The sequence below is a fragment of the Eriocheir sinensis genome, chromosome 25 (assembly GCF_024679095.1).
Source record: "Eriocheir sinensis breed Jianghai 21 chromosome 25, ASM2467909v1, whole genome shotgun sequence".
Taxonomy (NCBI): Eukaryota; Metazoa; Arthropoda; class Malacostraca; order Decapoda; family Varunidae; genus Eriocheir; species Eriocheir sinensis.
The window spans coordinates 4824331-4831392 of NC_066533.1; the positions used below are offsets into that span (position 1 = coordinate 4824331).

At 41.3% G+C, this 7062-nt stretch overlaps 1 protein-coding gene across 2 annotated transcripts in view; it reads right to left on the bottom strand.

The window, feature by feature from the left end:
- Positions 1-6616: 6616 nt before the first annotated feature.
- The window catches only part of LOC127003221 (cell adhesion molecule 1-like), a 24675-nt gene continuing 24229 nt past the window's right edge, over positions 6617-7062 (bottom strand). For both annotated transcript variants that reach the window (XM_050869601.1, XM_050869600.1), the window contains exon 7: positions 6617-7062. This exon is cut by the window's right edge and continues 3581 nt beyond it. The gene's annotated coding sequence lies outside the window, so the exon portion shown is untranslated.

Sequence of the window (7062 nt, forward strand, 5' to 3'; positions counted from 1 at the left end):
TACCGGTACCAGTACCGGTACTAACGGTACCAGCTAAACGGTACGGTACCGGTACCAGACTGCTCGGTACCGGTACCAGTTGTTCGGATTTATTTATTGGATTTATTGATAATTCTTCATGTCCGATTTTTTTTTTAGGTTGCTAATAAATATTGTTATTGTTATTAGACTATGATCGAGTACATCCATAATAACTATACATGCTATTTTTTTATCGAAAAAATAAATATTCACTCCATTGAGAGAGAGAGAGAGAGAGAAGAGAGAGAGAGAGACTCGACTGAACGATAATAGTCTAATAACAATAAAAATATTTATTAGCAACCTAAAAAAGAAAAAGAATCGGACAGTAACTCCAATAAATAAATCAAATAATAAAATAATGGAAACGGGAGCTGTGATGGAAACGGAAAGCAGGACAAAATGGTGGGAACTTGGGGAGACGGTCAGCGAGGCTTCGATGTACAAATTACCGATACCAGGTACCGGTACCAGGGACCGGTACCTGGTACCGCGAATTATCGATTCCTCGCGGTACCCAGTACCGGTACCTGGTACCGCGAAGCCTCATGATCACTTGGGTTCCGGGAAGCTTAACGATCACTCGGCACTGCGCATTGCCGCTAGTACCGGTACCGTTTGGATCTTAGTGACGCTCGGCGCTCGCCCGCCTCCATGTGGTATGGGCCCTGTGTGTAGACGCTGAGTCACTGCCCCGCTGACCGTCTCCCCAAGTTCCCACCATTTTGTCCTGCTTTCCGTTTCCATCACAGCTCCCGTTTCCATTATTTTATTATTTTATTTATTTATTGGAGTTATTGGATAATTCTTCATGTCCGATTCTTTTTCTTTTTTAGGTTGCTAGTAAATATTGTTATTGTTATTAGACTATGATCGAGTACATCCATAATAACTATACATGCTATTTTTTTATCGAAAAAATAAATATTCACTTCATTCAGAGAGAGAGAGAGAGAGAGAGAGAGAGAGAGAGAGATTTACATAGATTTACATAGAAACTCAGACCACACAGACCCCATGGTCCAGACTAGGTGGTCTGTCCTTAAACCTAAGTGATTTTACATTAATCAGAAGGCTCCTAAACATTGCATTTCTACTCTAGTTGATATTAAGTTGAAGGAGAGTTTTCTTTACAGGAAATTTATTTTGGAATTTCATCAGAAGTCATTAAGAAAAAAAAAAACTCATTCGGGTACCGGTACCGGTACCGGTACTAACGGTACTTGAGTTTTCGGTACCAGTACTACCGGTACTCAAATTAACGGTACTTGCGCATCCCTACTGCTGTAGTGTATTTGGATGTTTCAGGGGCAGTGAGTGAACCGTTCATTAACATCACACATTCCTGAACACAGTGAATTAAGAAAACAATGGATTGATTGATTGATAGTTTATTGTTGCAAGCAAACAACAAAGGAGAAGGGAGGAACAATGGATAAGTTTGTGTATGAGAGCAGACCATTGTCCCCCCTACGTGAGTCTGCTCGGTATGATTGGTTTTTTTTATTGCACCTATATCTCGCGTTCTACTTAACTTGTTGCTCTTCTGTTGTCATGCATGTATTTTGCTAACCTTTAAACCTAGAATACATAATTAAATAACAACATAGGAGCAGTTTATCAAGCAGGAGACGAGATATCAGCGCGTTAAAAAAACCAATCTTAACCGTCTTGGGTCTGCTCCTATTAGTTCAGCCCATCACGTACAGTACGCCTTGAAACATTAACTGTTGCCCTAAGAACCACCTACTGCAGTCTGACTACCGAGGGCTGATGTGATTCCGGACATAAACCTTCCCATGAAGACATACAAGCAGAGGTAGGTGCCGTAGGCTATACTGAGGAATGAACTAAAATTTGCTGTTGCAGGCTAGTTTAACCATATATTACCTGTTATACTGATCAAAACAAACTCTGGCTTGAAGAATTTAATTATTTTTTTTATTGACTGTAGTAACTATTTATTCTAGTGGTGTAGTCTAATTTAAAAAGGTAGGCTATTTCCAGCAACCTCTTACCAACAAAACTGTTAAAGCCTTTCAGTGCATTTGATAACCAAAATATAGCATGCCTCAGATAAGGGTAGGCTGTTTGCTGCAAAATGACACACGAACAGAACCAAGACCCCAAATTTGTATCTGAAATCCGGCTGTTCAATAATGTGTAGGCAGACGACGCGTGTTTGGTGCCCATGTTTATGTCGTCTTGAGAGGTGGGCGGGGCTTGCCACGAGACATAAGCAAGAGTTTACCTTTTAATTATTTTTTTGCCATTGCCGTGTGTGTGTGTGTGTGTGTGTGTGTGTGTGAAAGAAAGGTTTTCTTTATTATTGTTGCTTCTCTTAATTTCGTGGTCCCTTTTTTTGCTCGACTGGTTTTTTTTTAATATTTATCCTCTAGTATCACTAGGGGAAACGGGCCCTTGTCCGAAGACAAGGGAAAAGATTGTTCCCTCCCTGCACGAGGAAGCACGGGCCTGTGCCAAAGGCCGACAGACCGACTTTATCGGCGAACGAAATCTCTCTCTCTCTCTCTCTCTCTCTCTCTCTCTCTCTCTCTCTCTCTCTCTCTCTCTCTCTTAGTGTTTATGTCCTTATTTCTTTATTTATTTTCTTCCTTTCTAGTGCAACCATTTCCTTTGCCTTTCATTATTCCTTCCATCTCTCCTTCATTCAGTCCGCCTTGCACTGTCCAATTATATTTTTTTCTTCTTCAGTTTTTGCTTTAGTCTGGTTCTCCTCTTTTATTTTCTTTCATTATTTCCTTCTACCTCTCATCCATTCATTCCCCCTTGCTCTGCCCTGTTATATATTAATTCTTGGTTAATTAATGCTTTACTTTCTCGCTGGTTCTCCGATTTCAGTTCCATTCCTTTATTTCTTGCTTTATTTTCTTTCTTTTTAGTTCAACCCTTTCCCTTACCTTTCATTATTTCCTTCCACATTTCATCCGTTCCTCCCTGCACTGCCCACTTATATCTATTTCTTGGGCTTTATATTTTGCTTTCTAATTTACTTTCTGATTGCTCGGTTTTGCTGCCATTCCTTTACATCCTTTACTTTCCTTCGCTGTCCTTCATTATTTCCTGCCATCTCTCCTTCATTCCTTCTTCCCTGCTCTACCCACTTATATATATCTTTTGGGCTTCATATTTTGCTTTCTAATTTACTTTCTGGTTGTTCGGTTTTGTTACCATTCCTTTACTTCTTTAATTTCCTTTCCTTCCCTGTCCTTCATTATATCCTTCAATCTATACTTCATTCCTTCCTCCCTGATTTTCTCATCTTTATTTCTTGGTCTTTATTTTTTGCTTTAGTCACTGGTTCTCCGATTTTTGTTTCCATTCCTTTACTTCCTTTCCTTTCCTTCCCTGTCCTTCATTATTTCCTTCCATCTCTCTCATTCATTCCTCCTTGCTTTGCCCACTTACCTTTATTTCTTGGTCTTTATTTTTTGCTTTAGTCACTGGTTCTCCGATTTATTTTCCATTCCTTTACTTCCTTTCCTTTCCTTCGCTGTCCTTCATTATTTCCTTCCATCTCTCCTTCATTCCTTCCTCCTTCTTTGCCCACTTACCTTTATTTCTTGGTATTTATATTTTTGCTTTAGTCTCTGGTTATCGGATCTTGTTTCCATTCCTTTACTTCCTTTCCTTTCCTTTCCTGTCCTTCATTACTTCCTTACATCTCTCCTTCATTCCTTCCTCCTTGCTTTTCCCACTTACCTTTATTTCTTGATACTTATTTTTTGCTTTCGTCTCTGGTTGTCGGATCTTGTTTCCATTCCTTTACTTCCTATCCTTTCCTTCCTTCTCTCTCCCGCACTACAGCAGCATAATCATCCTTTGCTCAGCGCGATCTTGGTCCTCAATCCTCATATTAAGTCCTATTCACTTGTCCTGCTTACATATCCCACCTCCTCCTGCTCCTCCTCCTCCCTCTCCCCTTCCTCCTCCTCCTAAGCCATCTCCATCCGCACTTGTAGCTATTCTCACGTACCTGATCACGTCTTTCATTTGTATGTTAATTGAGCGTCTTCAGAGGGAGACTTAGGGTGGTGGTGGTGGTGGTGGATGCAGGGAAGATGGACGAGGAGAGGGAGATCATAACTTTTTTTTTCTGATGAATATCTCTCTCTCTCTCTCTCTCTCTCTCTCTCTCTCTCTCTCTCTCTCTCTCTCTCTCTCTCTCTCTCTCTCTCTCTCTCTCTCTCTCTCTCTCTCTCTCTCTCTCTCTCTCTCTCTCTCTCTTGTCTGTAAGTAATATGAAAATAAAATCGCTAAGGTAGGATGAGTTAGGTTTTATATATAGAACTATGCATATCTAAACACTTTTTCATCATCATCATCATCTTCCTCATTTTCTCCTTCTTCTTCTTCTTCTTCTTCTTCTTCTTCTTCTTCTTCTTCTTCTTTTTCTTCTTCTTTCTCTTCTTTTTCCTTCTGTTTCTTTTACTTCTCATTCTTAATCTTATTCTTATTACTGTTATCAGCACCATAATCGTCATAATCATCATATAGTAGTAGTAGTAGTAGTAGTAGTAGTAGTAGTAGTAGTAATAGTGGTGGTAGTGGCTGCAGCGATAGTCTAGTCACTCTAGTGGCACACACGGCGGGACACCCTTTCATAACTCTGTCTCGGACCCGGAATATAATTGTGAATAAAGCAATAACAAACGCAGGTTCAATATAGCGGCGCAGCATTCCCTCCACTCTAAAGCACGATATGTTAAATACTGAACTCCCTCCTAATAACACTGTAATTCCGAATGCCTTGCCGGGTGCTAGATTACATATATGTTTATTCAGACCTTAATGAGTTGTGTCAGCTTCCACGGCTCCTCTCAGAACACATGAAAAAAAGACGTAAATATGAATCTTTTTGAAGTGAGTTAATTGGCTTGTTTTGTCCGTCCTGCGAGCCTGGAGGTGAAGTGGAGCATGTAACGTATAGGGAAGTGGAGTTTGATTCCATATGCATATTTTAAAGAGTATTAGGGCTGGGGGAAGCGTATTAGAGGAAGGGAAGGGAACACAAGCACAGATGGATGAGTTTAATCGATCAAGGTGTGTGTGTGTGTGTGTGTGTGTGTGTGTGTGTGTGTGTGTGTGTGTGTGTGTTATCTACATCTCGCAGTTCTTTTCCCCGTGATTGATTTAAACAACTATTACTATGGAAGAAAGAAAATGTATGCGAAAACACGTGCTCTTATTTACTACTATAACAACGCCTGCTACATTATTCCCACCTCTTCCTCTTCCTTTTCCTCTTCCTCTTTCTCTTCCTTTTCCTTCGGCCTTGTCCTCTTCCTCACCATTTTCCTATTTCTTCCTTCTTTTTCGTTCTTTTCTTCATTTCGATCTTCTTCCTTTTCCTCCTTCTTCTCCTCGTTCTTGTCGTCCTCGTCCTTGTTCTTCTCTATTTTGATCTTTCACTTTGTCTTTTGTATCTTTCTTCTTCTTCTTCTTCTTCTTCTTCTTCTTCTTCTTCTTTTCCTTCTTCTTCTTCTTCTTTTCCTTCTTCTTCTTCTTCTTCTTCTTCTTCTTCTTCTTCTTCTTCTTCTTCATCTTCTTTTTCTTCTTGGTCATCTACTCGTTCTCGTTTTTCTTGTTCTTATTCTTGTTCTACTTCCTCCACCTCCTCTTCTCCTCATGTTCTTTTTTATTTGAGTTCTTCTCCACTTCTAATACCTTTTCTTCCTCCTCAATTCCACCTCCTTTTCCTCCTCCCCCCCCCTTACCGCCTTCTCTTCCTCCTCCTCCTCCTCCTCCTCCATCTCTTCCTCCTCCTACTCCTTCTATTTACTCTTTTCTACCTAATGTTCCTCCTCCACCTTTATCTCCTCCTTCTCTTCCTCTACTTCCTCTTCCTCATGAGACATTTAGCAAAAATATGTTTCTTCCTTGTGGCTCATGTCTGGATGAAGGGAAGGGGGGGGATAGGAGAGGGAGGAGAGGAGAGAAAAGAGAGGGAGGAAGGAGGTAGGCAATATATCTAAAGAATCTCCAAAAGCTAGTTATCTCTCTCTCTCTCTCTCTCTCTCTCTCTCTCTCTCTCTCTCTCTCTCTCTCTCTCTCTCTCTCTCTCTCTCTCTCTCTCTCTCTCTCTCTCTTTTCTAAGTTTCCTTTCTTTTATCGTCATTCTTTGCTCTCTCTCTCCTTTCTTCTATACTCTCCTTCCGTTCTTTCACTAATGCTATTCTCTCTCTCTCTCTCTCTCTCTCTCTCTCTCTCTCTCTCTCTCTCTCTCTCTCTCTCTCTCTCTCTCTCTCTCTCTCTCTCTCTCTCTCTCTCTCTCTCTCTCTCTCTTTCTTTCTTTTTCTTTTATTTTTATTTTTTTTTCTTTTCTCTCTCTCTCTCTCTCTCTCTCTCTCTCTCTCTCTCTCTCTCTCTCTCTCTCTCTCTCTCTCTCTCTCTCTCTCTCTCTCTCTCTCTTAACTAGCCAGAGTTACGAGCAGGCCGGAATCACTAATATAAGAGTTACTGCAGAAGTTCTTGACTGTTTCGAGGTCGTGCATCACCTCGCTGACAGAGAGAGAGAGAGAGAGAGAGAGAGAGAGAGAGAGAGAGAGAGAGAGAGAGGGGGGGGGGGGAAACAGGAAGAAATGCATGAGTGGGAAGGGGGAGAAGGAAAGATGGAGGGAGAAAAAACAAGGATAGAAGAGGGATTGAGCTAGGAGAGAGAGAGAGAGAGAGAGAGAGAGAGAGAGAGAGAGAGAGAGAGAATGTGTCATCCAAGAAAAATGGCCTAGAAGAGAGTGTGTGAGAGAGAGAGGAAGAGGAAGGGAGAGGGAGTGAGGGGAGACGGTAAGGATGGAGGGAGGGGAAGGAGAGGGAGGCGGAGGAAATTTATGGCCTATTTTAGTTAATGTTCCCCCTCTTTACACTTACGTTTTCCTCCCGTTCTTTTCGTTTTCTTTCCCCCTCTCGAACTTTTTTTTTCCCGCGTAGAATCCCCAAATTAATTAATGTCGCCGAAATAATTAGGTGCAGATAATTACCTCATTAGTTTGCCAGGTGTAGGTGGGCGATCGAGGGACAGGC